This window comes from Tachysurus vachellii, chromosome 14, assembly GCF_030014155.1.
Source record: "Tachysurus vachellii isolate PV-2020 chromosome 14, HZAU_Pvac_v1, whole genome shotgun sequence".
Lineage (NCBI taxonomy): Eukaryota > Metazoa > Chordata > Actinopteri > Siluriformes > Bagridae > Tachysurus > Tachysurus vachellii.
Window position 1 is genome coordinate 18837580 of NC_083473.1, and position 17340 is coordinate 18854919.

The window sequence follows — 17340 nt, forward strand, 5'->3', positions numbered from 1 at the left end:
ACCCAGAACTTTGGATTCTCTTCCTGATTTCCTCTTATGTCAAATAATAGCATTTTATTTCTTTTACATGAGGTCATTTATTTACTATCAATATTCAGAGTGTCAAAAGTTCACGTACACTTCCTGACTATTTATTGGCATTGCTTTTAATTTGCTTAACTCTTGTTATAGCCTTCCACTAGCTTCTTACTATCCTTCCAGAATTTGCCTTGTCACATTCCTCCAGACAGAACTGGCGTATCATTAACGAAACTGAAAGTGAATCTCTTTAGCCTTGACGTATATTAACCTTTAGCCTGAGCTACCATTCCACCAGTACTTAAATTGTACCAGCTGATTGGTTTTATGCACACTACGGTGTCCCATAGACACAGATGCATGAACTCAGGTGATTAATTTCTCTCGTAGGTGAGGCGGAACATCTCACTTGTCATTGTCATTGGGAAGGCAGTGGTTGATATGCGTTCTCTCTGGTTATCTCTTGGTCTACGTCCCAGGAAATGGTACTGTTGTAACATGATTCCGGGAGGATAAGTTGTTTTAGAGCAGTGATGCGATTCCTTGAGTGCCAGTTTTGCTGCTAAGTTAAAAGAATCAATTTCTCAAAATCAAGCATTTGATAATTGAAAGTCAGCCGAGCTCTGAATTCCACACAGTGACATTCCCAGGACCTGCACACGCATTGAGTGCTGTCTAGTTGTCTAGACAGACTGTCTGGAAAATGCATCAGTCCATTACACACACATCAGTGGTCTGGCAGTATTGTAAGATTTAAATTATCTAAAAAAAAAAAAAAAGGCTTTCGTGCAGAATGTCCTGAATTACATTAAATCTACTCATCTGATGCAGTTTAGCTAGCTCGCCCCATTGATAAGCCCCTAAGTAATTTAGTTATCTTTCACTCTCTTAAATGGCTTGCTAGAATCTAAAAAGTGAATTCTCAAATGAACACAGTGGCATCTTTTATCCAGAACAAATAACTAGTTTGTTCATTTCAAGAGCTGATGTGAGATCAGGGCTTGAACTCGCTGACCATTTTCATGAATGTCGTTTTGGACATATTCTTGGCCATGCTAGCCTTGAAATGTTTTTTTTTTCATATAAATAATAAATATATCTGTTTATAAATGTTTGGCACAAAGTACTAACGGCAGCAGGATGTGTTGACATACATAAACAATTCAAATGGGCCATTCCATGTGATTAATTCATGTAACACTATTTATTTTTGGCCAATCTTATTCTCTATGACTTGATTTTCAAAGTCAAGGTTTGTGAAAATGATTGACTTTCATTGATTCCAAGTTGATTCATGTTGATTCAGCCTTATGCTAAGCCCCACAGCCATGGTTCTCTCTGGTCCCAATGTCATCGTTTCATTCGGCCCATGACAGCTGACTGGAGCTTTGGCTTCTCACTCAGTCTCGACAGCTCAGTCTCTGATACTCTGATTGTCCCGTGTGATAAACAATCAGAAATGATTGGAGTATCTCAAAACAGGGCCCATTTTGTTTGCCTTCTTCAAATAGATGAAAGCTTGTTCCTATAAGTTTTTGTAAGACCTTCGTCAGGAAACAATTCCAAAAAACATCTGTAGGTCTTTGGCTATGTTGGGAAATCTCCACTCCTTCACTGAACTCATTTTATTTTGGTCCATTGGGACATTGATACTATATCTAGAGTGTGACCAGATGGCATATAAAAAAATGTAATTTTTCACCTTTAACATTGAACAGATATTTCAGAAGCTTGTGTTGTAGCCATGGGATGTCAAAGATGATGGTTACTTGGCTTAAGATATATCAGGATGTTTTCAAGCACCAACAATTTAATATCCTCCTCTGGGTCTTCTATCCAGCACCTGAAACTGTAGAGGTCTTGGCCTCTACTTGATTTGATCTTTACTTGTAGCTGCTCAAATAGATTATAGTTGAAACTGTCTGGTGCAATACAACATCCCGAGCTGCCACAATAGATGCAAAATAAGAATGATAATATATATTTCTTTGAAGGGCACCTTCACCGAAAATATCCATTTAACATCGAGAAGCTATTTTATAAAGACAGATTATTATGTTTGTTTACATGAAAATATTCAAGATGACAACATTTTTTCTAAAGTATATTATGTAAAGCTTACATTTTGCAAGGGTGGGTAGGGTTATCCTCTTTCCAATGTCTGGGGCAGGGGCAGAAACTTTGGGTTATAAAGAAGCGTGTCAGTCTAATTAAAGTGCTGGTGCTCAATTTATATTCAGAACAATTATGTAACGTCTTTACAATAGATGTTTATTTATTTAGGAAGCTCAAATGCCTAGAATTAGTCACAGGAAATGGATTTTTCCTGTCAGCTTTGTAAGAAGCGAAATACAGTAAAACAGTCTGTCCTGATTTGCATTGCAAATGGTGCTTGATTCCATACAGTATGCTTGTGCAGTCATTCACGGGTTAATATTATCATGTACAAGACATAGTACTAACACTCATAACAAACAAAAGGCTTCTTATAAGACTTACAGTACTAAGGACCTAATTGCATCTGTCAGGTCCAAACACGGTGTGCATAAATAATACAACAAATTCAAATAAATAATGAATCAATCATTTTGTGTACTTTAATGACCAAAATACAACAAGATGTATGATGATGCAATTAAGTTGACTACTAAAAATCATACAGGTGCAAGTTATTTTGTTATTCTAAATCATACTGGAATGTGTGGCAGGAAGGGGAGAAAAGCCTAAAGTGCGATCGTACTGCATCAGTAAAGAAGTAGAGAAGTAGTATTGGAGGCTTATTGGTAAAGGCATTGGGACACTGTTCAGTTACTTCGAGTCTCGGGTCCACCAAGTGTACACCGCTGGGTCCTTCAGCAAGGCCTTTAACCTTTATTTGCTCAGTTAAAGGTGGGGTCTCCGTTGTTTGAAAGCCAATGTTGACATTTGACAATCACCAAAACAAACACGCCCCTTAACCCAAATTGATCCCACCCCTGTTTTGATAGCTCCGCCCACACATACACCAGACAAGTATAACCCATGTATAACCCAGACAAGTATTATGGCGGAACCTGCTGGGGTAGCTGACCAAGGGTATATTTTTATCAATAAATGAACACAATGAGTAATATTATGGTAATACAAATGTGTTTCTGTAGTACCGTGTGTTGTACCGTGGAAGGTTTATATCCGTTTCACGCGGAAGACGTTCAGTTCTCTCCAGCACTGGAAAGCTGATCCTATATTAACACGGGTCCTACTTCTTGCCTTATCGTAAACCTTTCTTCGCTTTCTTTCTTTGTTTTTATCCGCCATGTCAATGTTAAAACCGCTTTCTGCTGATGTCACACATGCGCAATGAACACTCTCTTCGCCCATATTGACAAGACACGCCCCTTTCTGCTCATTGGCTACACGTTAGTTTGTTTTTGTTTACTTTGGCCGCCCAACGCAGTTTTCTGAAGCATTTCTCAAACAACGGAGACCCTACCTTTAAGTAAAAGAAAATTAGATAAAATGTATGTTACTGTCAGGACTTAGCCCGGACTTTGGCCATGTGCATCTGTTTACGTTCCTCGTCACGTGTCTGCCCTGCCTTCGTCTGCTCCTCCCTGTCTACACACCTGTTTCCTATTGTGATTACCCTGTGTATTTAACTGTGCCACGTTGCCTTGTGCAGCGCGGAATCTACTGTTGTTTTGTCCTGTTGTTCTGTTGTCAGTCTGTGTTATGTTTCATGTTTCTTTTGTTAAATTAAACCCCGTTTATTTTGCTATCCTGCGTCTGGGTCCGCTTTTACCCTGCGTCTGTGACAGTTACACTAGGTAAGGATGTCTGCCAAATGTTATATAAAATTCTAAATGCATCAAAACCCAGGCTTTACAGAATTTAAGAAAACACTATAAAAGTTTTAATGCAACTAAAACAGTCACTGATGACACTTTCAGGAACTACTCCCATTCTCAGATGAATGCTACACCCCCGTATGTACAGCTGTGATTGCATTAGATTCCGGCGTAATGCATCGTAATGATGAAAGTCAAGCGCAATGCGATAGGGAATTACATTCTCTTGTCTTGCAAAGTCAGCATTTAATTCATAAAAGAACTATCCTTCTGATTTGAAGATAAAGCACCAAAAATGTGATGCGATGAAGGCTTTGCTATTCAGTGTGGCACGTTGTCTTTATGCCACGCATACGAAGCAGTACTGTCTGTTTATTACATTTACCGCTAAGATTACTTTGTGGCAAAGTACATTAGCATTACTCATTCAGGCTTTGTTCTGTTTGTACAGTGTGTCTTTGATAACATTGCATGATGGACAATCTACTGAACTGCTAGTATCAATATGGGCTACACGTGATGGCCAGCATAGAATTCAGAATGGATTACATTTACATTAGTCAAATTCATGTGCAAAGGAGACAATCATGTACATTTTCTAACCCTGCAATCACTTAGGGCCATTATACAACCAAAAGTTGGAATTTCATCATTTACATGGTAAGAAGAGGTAACCCCCATTGCCAGTGTGAAGGCAAAATTGTTGAAGTGGGTTTTAAAAATACGTATGGGATTGGGCAGACACCCTTCTTAAAAGCGACTTGTATCTTGTTATACAGCTAAGCAATTGAGGGTTAAGGGCTTTGCTCAGTGGCCCAGAGGTGGCAGCTCAGTGGCCCTGGGATTCATACTCACAACCTTCTGATCACTAGCCCAACATCTTAAGAACTGAGCAAAGACTTCTTCTAAAAGCAATGATTATTATTTATGTTTTCTGTGTGTATTAAAATGTTGCACTACCATGTTGTTGCAGAGTGTTAACGAGTTTTAATTATTTAACACTGCACTTTTTAAGAGTGTCTGCAAAAAGCTTTCATCTGCTTTCACAGAAAAAAATGGTCCATCTTGCACCTAGTTTGAGCCTTTGAGGGAACCAGTAATGGTTTAGAAATCCAGGACCACGCAGTAAGCCATCTTGTATATTTGTCAGACACTGAATCATTATGCACTCCACTCAGAGCATATAAACACTACTCTGTTTCTCTGTGTATCCCTATCTCTCTCAGTGGCTCAACTCATCCCGCTCCTCACCTGTCTCATTACCATTTTCATTACCTCTCCTTGTTTCTGGATGGGTCTGTGTAATGAAAAACATCTTAAAATACACAGATAAAGCCTCAGTCTGAGTGTGTGTCTGTGGTGTGTGTGTGTGTCTGTGGTGTGTGTGTGTGCATGTGTGTGTGTGCATGTGTGAGTGAAAGGCTAAATGAACCACTAATGACCCTGCCAGATTAAAGTTGATGCATAAAATATGCCCAGTCGATAAAGTGCAAGGCAGAGTGTGCAGTTCACAACCCACTAATCGGTTACAGAAGCCTCTCATCCATTGCACCCTTAACTCCTCTCTCACCTCACGCTGAAAACACACATTATGTTGTAGCGGTAAACTCTAGGCAATGATAAAACTCTGGAACACTGTCATCACATGAAATAATCTCAGGGCAAAATCAATCTGGCCACTGGACCATAGAGGCTGAAAACATTCAATACAATTGCAGGCACCCAGTAAAGATGGAGCTATAAAACCCATTCCTCTCTAATTGCTTTTCCTTTTTTTAAAATTATATATCTTGGATTATGACAATTAGGTTCCTTGTTTTGTAAACAGAATTATAATGATCTCCCAGAGCAGGATTCTGTGGGCTTCCTCCAATTACTCCGGTTTCCTCTCCCAGTCCAGGAAATCTCTAAAATGCATTTTTTCCCCCACCCGAGGGGGTCACCCTCCTTATGCCTCCTGTCCCCTTGGATAGGCTCCAGGATCTTTTAGAAAGGAACAGTGCAGTGTACTTACTGTATTTTTATATCTCTGAATATTATACTAGTTTTGAAAATGACTACCTTTAGATTGCTGCCTTAAAGAGGGGATTAAAATAAACAGCATGGTGCAGTATGTGTGCTTTAAGGCAGATGGCCGCTGGTCCTTTTTAAATTACCACAGCAGACACCTCCTTCTCAGTCTTTGCAGTTGAGTGGTGCTATTGGAGCACTGAGGACGTGTTAAGAATCCACCAACCAGATGGAATTAAAGAAAATTTCTTCTTGTTCTTAAATGTTCGCTTTTGCTGATCTACAAAAACAGTGAAGTGACATTCATCTATATGAACTGTCAAGCACTATGACAATATTCACCATAATCAACCCATCTGCCTTGGCTGTACAATGGTGTGAAGGATAATGTGTTGAGATGCACATGCACGCACAGATGTGTAAGTGTAAGTTTAGGGAGTTTACCAAATGAGTACATTGCCCAATGATTCAGCAACTACTGTATGCCTTGTAACCCTCCATAAGCCTTAAGATGGCTATCAACATTTAACAAAAATTTGTTCCCTTTACTTCATGTAGTTGTCAGAACAACTGGTGGCTCCGTCCTAAATGGACAGGATAATTTGTCAGACTCAGTCTCAGCCTTGCCCCTCAGGCTGTATTTCCAACTATGATCTACTGTACCAGTCCAAGAAAGTGTTCATTATTGTCTAGACCCAGTGCAGTACCTAGTTCCTAAAAACAAGAGTTTACTTCAGAGACTGCTAGATAGCTTCAAGTCTCCTTCTGCATTACATGTGAAGTTAATGGGAGCATAGTCTCATTATTGCTTTTCTAAAGGGGCAAGGACCCTCCAACCACCGTGGTCCACCAGAAGCCTGGCATGAACCCCACTTTTCCTGGAGTTCCTTAAGGATACTTGTTCTAAATTGAAATGCTTGACTCTGGAAACTGCCTTCCTGCTAGCTATCACTTCAATTCTAAGAGTTATGAAGCTGCTTGTTCTTGCAAGAAGATTTTGTGTTTTTAGCCAGAATCTGGGGTGACTTTGTGGCTAAATCCAGGATCCAGATTATAATCCATGGTTATATCACTCAAACTATATAAATCAGTCAAGTGACCTACAGATCATTCCTTTCAGTACTGAGTATAAGTCCAGCGATTTTATTTGAATTACACATCATGATTTTGATCTTCAGATGACAGAAACTCTTGGGTCTAAGCAGCCTGGAAACTGAATGGTGGACATCATTACAGGCAGGCAGAATGCACATGCTACACAATATGGAGTATCTTCTCTTCATAGATCTTTTTTAGAAGTGTTTTGCCACGGGCGGTCTGTGCTACCAGGGTGGAAATCACCATTAGACATGTTACAGATAATGTAAGGTTAACATTGCCTTTACAATGGTGTGGATTAAAGAGTTATCTCTGAGCACAATTTAAATCCTTGATATCTGCAGTGTTCTTCATCTTTTTGAACTTACACCACCTTGGTGTGAATGTTCTGTGGGAAGATTGTTGTACAGGGAACTTTAGGGATGACTGTGGAGTGGTGGGATGCTTTACGTCCCAGGTAGCCCTCAAGTCTGTGTCACATTCTGGCTCTCACTTTTAGGTATGCTGTCATAGCTAGTTTTGCCAGAGTCCCTGACTGCACCTTGCACATAATGCACATTGTCCATCACATGATTACAATAATACCCAATAACACTCCCTCCCCTTCTCTCTCTCTGTCGAACTACACATGCCACTTCCGAGCTCCCAGTGTGAGCGCCTCATCTTCCAGATCTACTTCATCAATCCTGACGCCCTACCCCTGGTTGGAGTATCATCGCCCGGTGTGCACTCTGCCGAGAATTGATCTGCATGGCCAGCCAGTGACTCATGGGATTGGGATGGGGCCACCGTTGCATCAGAAAGCTTTGTGGTCGGGTCTTCATCAGCAATCATTTGAAGAATTCAGCAAAAGGAAATCAGTGTTGGGTCTGTGGTGAACTCAGAATTTGCGCTGACCCATTAGTTCACTTAACTACAAACTGTTGTAGAAATTACATTATTTACATTTACATTGTTTTCTGTACAGTGTCACTCAAATGAGGATGAGGTTCCCTTCTGAGCCTGGTTCTTCTGAGCCCTTCTGAGCCTCTCAAGGTTTCTTCCTCATAACATCTCAGGGAGTTTTTCCTTGCCACCATCACATCTGACTTGCTCATTAGAGATAGTTGTTAAAGATATATAGTAACTTAATTTTCAACTATATATTTATTTATTTATTTATTTTCTCTTTCTATACTTCTGTAAAGCTACTTTGAGACAACGTGAATTGTTAAAAGTGCTATACAAATAAAATTTAATTTAATTTAACGCAAATGCTCAAATAGTTATTCATCACTGTATGTGGCTTTGTTGCAATTACAGTATGCAAATGCAATTATGTATTTACTATCAGATTATACACTCACTATCCACTTTATTAGGTACACCTGTCCAACTGCTCGTTAATGCAAATTTCTAATCAGCCAATCACATGGCAGCATGGTCAAGACGTAGACATGGTCAAGACGATCTGCTGCAGTTCAAACCGAGCGTCAGAATGGGGAAGAAAGGCGATTTAAGTGACTTTGAACGTGGCATGGTTGTTGGTGCCAGATGGGCTGGTCTGAGTATTTCAGAAACTGCTGATCTACTGGGATTTTCACACACAACCATCTCTAGGGTTTACAGAGAATGGTCCGAAAAAGAGAAAATATCCAGTGAGCGGCAGTTCTGTGGGCGCAAATGCCTTGTTGATGCCAGAGGTCAGAGGGGAATGGCCAGACTGGTTCAAGCTATAGAAAGGCAACAGTAACTCAAATAACCACTCGTTACAACCGAGGTATGCAGAAGAGCATCTCTGAACACACAACACGTCGAACCTTGAGGCGGATGGGCTACAGCAGCAGAAGACCACACCGGTACTAGTAAGGTGTACCTAATAAAGTGGATAGTGAGTGTATATTAAACTGCTAAAATTTTTTTTTTGATTGATTTTTTTTTTTTTTTTTACCTTTTAACTTAAATACATTTGTATTTAACACCTTCAGACATTTTTAGGTGCACCACAAAAAAGTACTTTTTTTTTGTTGTTTTTCCATAAGTGGGTTCAATTCTACATTTGTTTTATTCAGCTGTACTTGACAATGTTTGTTGCTGTGTGCTGCTGACCTCATTACCTCTATTCTCTCCCAGCTCACTTCCATAATAATGCTGCTCTTTATACCTTCATCCATCACTCAGAAATGTGTACACTAAAGATAGTCCCTGACTTCGTACTGTAGATACACACATTTATCGGATGTGGAAATTACATTAAAAGTTTTTCAGATGGCCCCTAAACCAGTGATGCTGCAGGTGAGATGTGTGTGTTTAGTTACTCCTTCTATATCCCTCTCCGGAAATATATGATTGTCTCTAAATCCCTAAATCTCTCTTTTAGTTTTTCTCTCATTCATTGTCTCTCTGCCTTTCCTTGCTGTCTAGGATGAGTTCTCTCTCTCTCTCTCTCTCTCTCTCTCTCTCTCTCTCTCTCTCTCTCTCTCTCTCTATCTCTCTCACTCACTCTCTCTCTCACACACACACACACACACACACACACCACATTCATTCTCTGTTTGTTAGGAACATTATTAAAGCAGTTTCTGCTAAAAGGCTCATTAATTAAGATTAGGTCTTTAGCTGTTAAGTAGCTGAAGTAGAAAATATTGAATTTTTTTTTTTTACTCCTTTTTACCTGCCACCCATTTCCACCCTGTACACAAATCATGCTCACATTATCCATGGAGCTCAGTTATTGTTGGTGTTCAATGATTTTTATATCCAGATGCGGTAGTCCTTGAATTAAGGGCATTGCTTTACATTGATATTTAGATACAGATGAAATGTTTGTTCTGTACATTACTTGAAAGGTGACCCACATACTTAATATAGCCACATCATTAGTTGAGTTTATATATTTCGCCCTCTTTTATAGCTAAAAAAAATGCTCTCAAACCCAAAGGTCCACAACATTTAATTAACTCACATTTTAAGTAAATAAAATATATTAGATTTTAAACTCAGATTTTCAGCATATGTTTCTTCGGTAACTGTAATGCTTAAATCAATTGGTATTAGTCCATTAGAGGCAAGTATTAACTCCTAGGAATAATTATAATCATTGATCAGTAATAATTGGACACTACAAAACCTATGAATGTTGTTCTGTGGTATCTGGCACCATGAATGTTGTTCTGTGGTATCGTGGGGTCAGCACGGTGCCTTAAGTCTTGACCGGTCTCCAGCTACGCAGCCCCATACACCTCAAACTGTGCTGAGCACTGTGTGTTCTCCCAGAACCTCTAGAACTGACTGTTTACTTGGTGAAAAATGAAACCCACCCCATGTCAGGTGCACTGTGGCATGATAATCAATATTATTCACTTCACCTGTCAGTGGGTTTTATGTTATGTCGGATATATTACATTACCTATAAATTATTTAGTAACTACTGTGAAACTAACAGAAAAAGTACAGAATGTATCCATCAGTATGAAGTAATATAAATCTGGACCTGCAAACGAATTCTGGGACCTTAAAGGGTTAAACGATTCTCAGAACTCACTGTGACCCATTTGATGAATTGTAGTCCTCGAAAGTCCTTTCTCATCCAACATATAAAATATATTTAAATTATTCCTAATACATCTTCCAAGTAAGAATTGAGCCAAAGTTTGAAGTTTAAGGGCTGAGTAAGCAGTATTGTGTGAGTGAGTGACTAGTAGAAACAAGGACAAAATATTGAGAGATGAGTATAAAGCCTTCTTCAAAGCCAGACAATGAAATTGAAATGTAAATGATGGAACTTGACTTCAGGGACTGTTCATTAAAATTGCATGAGTCTATGTCTATAATATACAATAGACAGAATGGTCTACACACTTTTTGTTGGTGTATTAAAATGAACCCAAGAAAAATCACATCAGAACTTTTTACTATTTCAAAATAAAATGACAATAAAAACCGGTTGAAAAGTCTTTTTGTGTAAGAGTTTATTACCTTGCCATTATTACCTTATCTTGACTATCATTTTCTTGGAAAAACATTATAGATCCATCAAATTGAAACCATTGATGAAACCAAGAAGATATGTAGAAAATCCTACAGAAACAGCTGGATCTTTATTTGGGGATAATCCAACTGTAGGAGAATTACTTTTGAACATAAGATTGCCTCATCCACAATTATAAAAGGGTGTGCATACTTATGTTTTACAGATTGTTCCAAGTTTCAGATTGTTTTTTACTTGAATTTTAGATGTTGTAATTTTACATTGAGGGTGGAAAAAGTTCTGGCATAATTCTGGATTTCCAATCAAATGCTTAGAGCCCGCATGTGCCAGCCCAGAGCATCCTCCCTGGCCGCACACCCGCTGGCTTGGCCATGTCCTCCGCCTCCCTTCTGACCATCCGACGAGAGCTATTCTCCAGTTTGATCCGAGGGCTGCAGGCTGGAGATGACCACGAGGTAAACCCCGCACCTGATAGCTTGACGTAATTGCGGGCGACCTTCAACAACAAGGAGTCGCTATAGAGGATGCAGAGCAGCTGGCACAAGACCGTCAGTGCTGGAAACAACTAGTTCATCTGGTCGGCTCAACGCACAGGGATGGGACACCCCCCTACCCATCACAGGAGCCAAATTGATTGAAAATTGATCTTAGTTATATTTTTTTACATCAAAAAAGGGTTTGTTGATATTTTATGTACATGACACGTGTGTGAGATCAGTCAGGATAATTCTAATGCATTTGTGTGTGTGTGTGTGAGTGTTTTATTTGACCGTGTGTATTTTTGCAGGTCTGTGATGGTTTTCATGTAGGTTATGATCCTCCTCTATGGCAGCACGTGCAGACAGCGTTTGTTATCCACACTGCTCTGTTGAGTTGCCCAGGGTTAATGAGTGTGCATGCATGGCACTCCTACACACAAAGCTAAGATCACTCCAAAGCAGACTGAATTAATGTGCTATTTCTCATTATCCTTGGTTTTTCTATAGCACTGTAAGCAACCTGGAGTTGTGTCAGCAGCAGACACACAACTGATCTTTACTGGCTCATCATATGAATATGTTCTTTCTGTCTGAGCCACAGGGTTTAGAGTCCAGTGACTCATAACTGATGCAGCATTATTGAATAAAATGATTCATCAGTCCAACATCACCAAATTGACACTAAGCTAAACATTCTACAGGGTCCTTCAGCTAGGCTAACAATAATACTAAAGTGTGTCTGATGTCTGATTAGTTGATTTTGTTACAGAGCTGAAGGCTTTTAGACTGGCATACCAACCAGGGTGTATTCCACCTCACACCCAGAATACATGTGGGAAAAGACCACCTGGTTGCACACCGAGAACATTAAATCTCACACACAGTTTTAATCGGACCTTTGATAAAACCAATAACTGGTGTAAGACACAAGCACCAACTGCCACATCATTTAATGCATCTCACTTGATGTGGTGAACAGTCTGAAGTAGATAGCATGCAGACCAGTCCAGCAGTATCAGCCCAAGCATGAAGCATTTAGTCTGGCTTCACCTTTTTATTTTTTATTTTAGTGGCAGAAGCTGTCCTTCAGGCTGGATTAATGGCGCTACAGAAAAATGGTCGCTTGGCTGAGGCCTGGCATTATATTTTCATATGCAGATTGGAGGTTCTTTGCTTCCAGCAGGAGATTGTGCCATCTGGAGTTGTCTCAGTCTCTGAGAATTATGCTTTGTATAAGCGATAGAGCTACCCTCATATTCTTGTCATAAGATGGCTGTCTTCAAATTTGAGGACATAAACACATGCTCTTGCACTTCATCACTCCCACATCTGTATCACATTTTATAGATAGAGCACAACAATAACACCAATATCACCTCTATTATCTAAATCATTCGCATGGCCTGGGTAACGCCACAGCGCAGCCACATCAGAACACCAGAAGTGAAACTTTAAAAAAACAGATATGTAACAAATAAATTTAAGCAGATCATTATAAATTTATTACAAGATTATTAAAGAATTCAATTCAAAAATCAAGAGTGAAAAAGTGAAAAGTGAAAAAGTGACGTGACATACGGCTAAGTTCGGTGACCCATACTCAGAATTTGTTCTCTGCGTTTAACCCATCCAAAGTGCACACACACAGCAGTGAACACACACACACCGTGAACACACATCCGGAGCAGTGGGCAGCCATTTATGCTGCAGTGCCCGGGGCTGCAGGGGGGGAGCAGTTGGGGTGGTTCGGTGCCTTGCTCAAGGGCACCTCAGTCGTGGCCGGCCTGAGACTCGAACCCACAACCTTAGGGTTAGGGGTCAGACTCTCTAACCATTAGGACACGAATTCCCCTACATGTAGGATACTGAGAATAACAACTCAAAAACCCAGGAAGAAACACAGACAAGACTTCACAAACGGAGTGTGTTTGGGAAACGTTGTATACATCATCAGTGAATAAGAAAGAATCTTGGGAATTCGAAGGAATGTCTTTGAACTGAAGCAGACTGAGAATCTAAGTATATATAGTTCCATTTCCGAGCAGATACCAACAATAACTGACTAAAAATATGTCTTTTTGATGTGTTTTTTTTTGAAGGTCTCAGTAATGATTAAGTTCACAGATAATTACAGTCATTTCAAAATCAACTCCTCACTATGCAAGCTTCATCTTAGAATAAAGACATATGCAGGATATGTGTTTAATAAAGAATGAAAAGAAAGAAAGGAATGCTCAGAAGAGCAAACATTAAAAGTTACTGTGTCAAGATTTCCAAGTTTTCTGTCGATTCATTTCGTTTTCAGTTCCTGCCGTCTTTAAATTCCCTCCAAATCCCATTGTGGAGTTTACAGAAAAGACTTTATGCGATTGACTTGTTATGAGGTAATGAGTTTGGGCTGTTAGAAATTTGTGCCATATGGAGGGATGTGTAAAGAAAGCTAGACAATGTATTAATAGAGTGCTCTAGAGTACCGTTTAGATAAGGACACAGCTAACATTCTCTTGCTATCAATCAAAGTTTCTGTTACAAAAAAGACCAGATTTAGCCTTGTAGAACCAGTAACACAAAAATACACATATGGCTGCTGGTTTATCTCTTTCTCTGTGGAAATCAATTGTGAATCCTCCTACAGGGACCATAGAAGCCCAGCTCATAGCTGCCGGCTAGAACATTTCGCGGCCCACTCATGTTCTATATATAAATATGCCAGAACAATAATAATATATCCCCACGTAAACATTCACAGTGCTGACAGGAGCGTACTTATCATATACAGCACACTCATCAAAAATACACACAGAAGATTACATTCAATGTGTTCATTATTTCGATTTTTTCGTTGGTTATGAGGTCAGCACCAGAGGTATAATAAAGTCAGCTGGAGTACAAAGCTGATAAATTGATTTTTTCCAGAAAGTCTTCAGGATATGTAAGTGAGAGGGTTTATGTGTGTGTTTGTGTGTGTGTGTGTGTGTGTGTGTGTGTGAATGAGAGGGAGAGGGACAATGCCAAGTTATAGCTGTACAGATTCTCTTTTACACACTGCTAGCTGGGAGTACTTAGAGCATTCAGGACCCTTCAGCCATGTGCAGTGGGAATTCTGCTTCTGTCAGCTATGTGGATATTGTATAATATTCTTGGGTGTTGTGTAGGTTGCTGTCTGTGGTGCTGATGTTTTGGATTTCTGGTTGCAACCTGCTGATCCTGCATCATTACTGGCACTTCAGGGTGTCGTAGTGTCTCAAGGAGAGGCCTGGTATACCAGTAGTAACACGTAATATATACACAGAACTTAAGGAGCAATAATGAAAGCCTTCATTAGCATGGAGAGACACGTACAGAAGTACACAAGTAGATGTACATCCGACGGAGTTCACTCATGAGTCTTGGCCTAGAAGTCCAAACAACTCACTACAGCATTTCTAAAGCATACTGTAATTGGAGAACATAAATAACAGGTGTCGGATAAGAACTGTGGGAAGACTCAGACCAATCAGTGGGCCATCTGGAACCAGTCCACGGCGTTTATGATTCCCTCTTGATCTCAGCTCTGTGTTTTTTCTTGTTATGTCTGACAGGTTTCCATTCAGATTGACTTGTTAATTGAAACTTTGGTCCAGGGCTAGCTTTGTTTGGATTGGTTGACTTTTTACATTACCAGCTGCTAATGATATAAAAGTGCAGAAATAAAAACAACTCATCAGCCTTAACATTGGCTTTACAATGTACCACAATTTCTATTTAAATATAGAAATCACATTTATTTTAAGAATTTGATTAGGAACCAGATGTTAAATAACAACAAACACTCTTCACTTTTATGTCACTTTTAATGTACTTTTATTTCTCTGGCTACTCCAACCATTGGTACCTCACTCCCTCCTTCCACCCCTTTTGCTTAAAAAAGCCTGTAGCCTTCAACATGCAAGTTGTATTACATAAGCTAGTAACTTTATTGCTTTTTGTTGTTGTTGTTATTTAGTTGTATTGTATTTGGTATTGTATAACCAAAAAGATCGAAACACAATTGGATCACTGCTAAACTAAACAAAGATTGGCCAAAAAAAAATGGAAAGATTGCCAGAAAGGTTTTGGCAATATTTGTAAAAATAAATAAATAAATGTAATCTCCTGCATCCATTTTGCATTCATTGCTCCAGCAGACTATGATGCTATTCAGCAGTCACAATTGTGTTCTTATTCACCAGCAGAATATAAATTGACTTATGATATTTACAAATGGATTATTTTATTGCTGCAAGTCTGATATGAAGGTAGTCAGAATACAGGTGGCTTTCAGGAAGACATACTTTTACCTCTGTGTGGATAACCTTAAACAGAATTTTAGTAGTTGAAGTTAATGACCTGGGGTGTCTCAAAGAGAAGAAATGGGTTTGATATCACCAGTTACTTTGAAGAAATAAGTATTTGTGTGGAACTAACCATTTTAGTTTTTGCTTCCAAATCTTTCTACAAATATATTGCTCCTTAAATCATAAATGTATTTTAGCTTATATTTTGTGCTTCTGACCGTTGATTTGGATGCAGGCCTTCAGTAATGGTTTCAAGGAGACCGGTGACTGGAAGCTCGCTGCTACATAAAAATATAAACAAAAGCTGCCAGAACGACCCCTAGTGTAAAGGCAGATCATTGTCTAAGCAAACACTGACACAAACAAGCACAAATTTTATTTTTTGGGTTCTGGTAAAAAAAGAGTTAAACACACCAATTATACTATATTATTAGATTATACTAGATTAGATTAGATTCCGAGGGGGGCATGGTGGCTTAGTGGTTAGCACGTTCGCCTCACACCTCCAGGGTCGGGGTTCGATTCCCGCCTCCACCTTGTGTGTGTGGAGTTTGCATGTTCTCCCCGTGCCTTGGGGGTTTCCTCCGGGTACTCCGGTTTCCTCCCCCGGTCCAAAGACATGCATGGTAGGTTGATTGGCATCTCTGGAAAATTGTCCCTAGTGTGTGAGTGTGTGAGTGTGTGAGTGCGTGAGTGAATGAGTGTGTGTGCCCTGCGATGGGTTGCGATGGGTTGGCACTCCGTCCAGGGTGTATCCTGCCTTGATGCCCGATGACGCCTGACGCCGAGGAAGTTCGGATAAACGGTAGAAGATGAATGAATGAATGATTAGATTAGATTCGATTAGATTAGATGCAGCTCTGATGTTATTGAGCATACAGTAGTAAAATTAGAATGACACCAAAATGCAGGTTGCATCTAATCAGAAGTGTGAAGAGACAATGAAGTGCAAGTGACAACAATTTCACCCCAAACATTCACCCTTGACCAATGCACAGTACTGAGAATTGCTAGAATACAGAAGCAGCTTTGGTTTTCTGTGCTGGATTTATGCCTCAGGTACTATATTATTGTAATGTGAAGTGAGAAAACTCTATACCCCATTGAACCTTATAGTGTTTACCTGCACCTGGAGGAAAATGAGAAGCACCTGCTGTGGGATAGTTATGGCTCAGTAGTTCAGGTGTTGTGTTAATGATTAGAATGTCGTGAGTTCAAATTCAACAGCAAAAAAAAAGCACTGATAGTCAATTGAGTTAAGAACTTCACCCTTAAATGCTCAGCCCTGAGGCACTTTGGGAAAATGTGTTAATTAACCAAGTGAGGTTAATTATCTGGATCATCTGGAATAGAACAGTTTTTTCAGCATTTCTGTTAGTTGTCATTTCTGCAAGGTCCAGGTGAAATTTAATCCATACTTTGCCTAAGGCAGGTTATTCAGCCACAGAAGCTGAAAAGATCGGATTTTCCGCTTACGTTGTGCCGTATCACACCACCCCATTGTGTGATTATTTTCATGCAACCACACAGTCTGTACATTGGTACTGTAAAACTGGTACTGTACACTTACTGTACATTGGTACTGTAAAAATTAACATGTCAATGCATGAGATTCACTTTAA